Consider the following 2,925-nt stretch of genomic DNA (forward strand, 5'->3'; position numbering starts at 1 on the left):
GCTGGATGCCTCAGCAGTCTTAATATGGTACTAAAGGCGGGGAGGTGTCCTGGAGAGCTGCTCTTCAGTCCACACTGGAAAGCAGCAAGTAGCACTGGCAGCCAGGTGGGAGGGGAGGAGAATACCTTTCTCCCTAGAGTTTCTTTTGATAGTCTCCCTTCAAAGAGGGGCCACCCTCTCTGGGCAGGGCTCACCCTGTGCGAAGGACTCTTCCTTTAGATAATCCTTCCTGGAAGCCACTTCAGAGACCCACTTATGAGGAATGTCTGCGGATTCCTAAACAGATCAAGTTGACACAAACTTAACCATCACCGCTGCTAACAATTTTTCCTGAATTTTCAAAATCAAATTCCTTTTCCTTAACAATTCATGAATGAATTTTCAGTTTCCTTATATTTTACTATACTAAACTAAATATTTAGCCATATCACTTATGCCGTCCAGAAAACATGAGAACACAGTTCAAGAAAGTCATTTGCTACATTATAATTCAATTTCCAATAGTGTAGTCCTTAAAAATGACCTGTGCTCTTCTGCTGTGTTATAATACAGGGAGAAGGCCATCACCATGTGATGGCACAATGCTCTCTGGGATTCCTCAGCCTCTAGAATGGTTACCTGAATGGATCTCTATTTTATTTTATTTTATTTTGTTTTGTTTTGTTTTGTTTTGTTTTGTTTTGTTTTGTTTTGTTTTTTATTTTTTGTCTTAGCATTTACTTCCCACCCCATTCTTGGAACTGTCTTCATTTAAGCTCAACAGGAAACGCACGATGGAGATTCTGGCTCTACCTCCCAAAACAGCTGTCAGAGCTGTCCATGAAGAACCCATCCTGGGGCTCAGGAGGCGCTGAGGGAGGGAAGCCTGTCCATGGCCAGCCTTGTAGCTACTGGATCAAGTGCCAGACTGCGGCTCAAGTCCTTCACAAAGGTGGTGGCAGGGCCTGCACCTCCTGCAGACACTCATCATAGGCCTCCTGGTAGTCCTCACGGGGTTTCACCATGATCACACAAGTGGGACGCTTAGAACCTGCTGCTGCACCCAAGTCCGTTTTAGAAGGGATGCAGACGTAAGGTAAATTCCGGTCTTCACACATGATTGGAAGATGGCAATATACCTCAATTGGCATTGTATCTCCTGCCAAGACCATGATCCTTTCCCGCCCTTCTGCACCTCCTTCACGCCGCAGCGGATCTGCTTCTGCCTCCAGGCTTTCTCGATGCACTTGTAGAGCTTGCGCGGAGGCGCGACGCCGGCGGCTGCAGGACCGCGTTCAGGCTCACCTGCAGCTCCTGGTACAGCGCTCCGCGCCGCCCGCCGCCGCCGCTGCCTCGGGGCCGTCGGGGTCGGCCTTGATCTTGGTCATGGCCCCGAGGCCACGCAGGCCGGGACCACGCACGTGGGCGCCAAGGATCTCTATTTTATGTATCAGTTTATAGTATAGTTTATTTTAAAACACCAGAAAACAGACTAAGAATGTTCACAGATTGCATCTAATTCAGTTCTTGTAAGGAAGCCTATCTTCTTGGCTTACATACAGAGTCTTTCTCAAAGAAGGGAAGAAGGTTAAAAGGGAGGAAATTAAATAGAGAAAGGAAAGAGGGAAGTTGGACTGGGTAGATGACTCTGGTTAAAGGAACTTGCTTGTAAAGCCTGATGGTTTGAGTTTGCTTCCCCAGTACCCACATAAGCCACATGCGGGAAGTGGAGAATTCATTTGCCATGGCAGGAGGCCCTGGTGTGCTCATTCTCACTCTTTCATAATGAATGAATAAAGAAATGAAGAAAAATGAATCAAAGAAAAGATAAAGGAAATAAAGTGAATATTGCCACTATTCCTTCTTATAAGCACATTATTATTATTATTATTAGTAGTAGTAGTATTGACAAAATATTTTGAATGAATTCATCATGTGTTGGTACCCTCTTTCCCTTTTCCCTGCCAGATTCCAATGGGGAGTTGTAGATATTCCTTATGGGGTTGTGGTTTATGCATTGTGTGAGCAGCAGTCAGTTATTGGGGGGAGGGCAGGGAATGCCTCTAGGCATGATTTCTCAACCAGTGGCTCTTACAATCCTTCTGCCCCATCTTCCACAAAATTCCCTGAGCCTTGGTGGATGAGTCTTAAGGCTACATCAACGAAGACCTCTTAGCAGCCTCTAGAGCTCTGCTTTGATAGGTGTTGAGTATCTGCAATGTCTGTCTCCTACACTCTGGCACTGGTTATCAGGTTTGGCATGGAAGTAACACTGATACTCATCTCTCCAATTCCTTTGTGGTTTCAACTTTGGCTTAGCTAATGTGTGAGGAGTCATTTGTCTCCTTTGGTCTTGCTACCTTCTGAAAAAGCAGAACAGACTCTTCAATGGAGAGTGAAGCCAGAATAGTTAAATGGAGATAAGCATTATTACATTAGGAAGACTTTGATGTATGTAACCCCTGTTTTAGCCAAAGACTACTGAGAGCTTGACACTGGAAAATGTAGTCTTTGTCTCCATAAGACCAATTGGAAAGTTGTTGGTACCCGCCAAGGCCGTGTGCTTCTGAGGAGCTTAGAACTCTGGTTGCTCAAATTGTTGTTGGACACTTTTGGCCAATTGCTCATGCAGTGCTTCCCAGCACCATACAGGCTAACTGACTGGGTTCTGCTTTCTTCAGGATTCCAGCCTGCTATCTCTATGTTCTGTGTCAGCATTTTGTTTTTAATAAAATCAGGGCTCTATTTTTTCTCATTTAATTTACTATTTATTGTCCATTTCTCTAAATATAGCTACCTTGGAAATTAGGTTATTAGTGCAGAGATTTGCAACAAAAGAAATATGTATCAGATGAGTTCCTATTTAGTGTTTCTAATGAAAAAAAAAATTCATTTCTAAGTTACAACACCACCAGCCTTCATTGGCTCATAGCTTTCTCCGACTCT

The 2,925-nt window shown here is 44.3% G+C and overlaps 1 pseudogene; it reads right to left on the reverse strand.

Annotated features, from left to right (window-relative positions):
* Positions 1–923: 923 nt before the first annotated feature.
* Positions 924–1,367, reverse strand: LOC101616229 (annotated as a pseudogene).
* Between the last annotated feature and the right edge of the window lie 1,558 nt (positions 1,368–2,925).

Source organism: Jaculus jaculus, chromosome 6 (genome assembly GCF_020740685.1).
Source record: "Jaculus jaculus isolate mJacJac1 chromosome 6, mJacJac1.mat.Y.cur, whole genome shotgun sequence".
Classification (NCBI taxonomy): Eukaryota; Metazoa; Chordata; class Mammalia; order Rodentia; family Dipodidae; genus Jaculus; species Jaculus jaculus.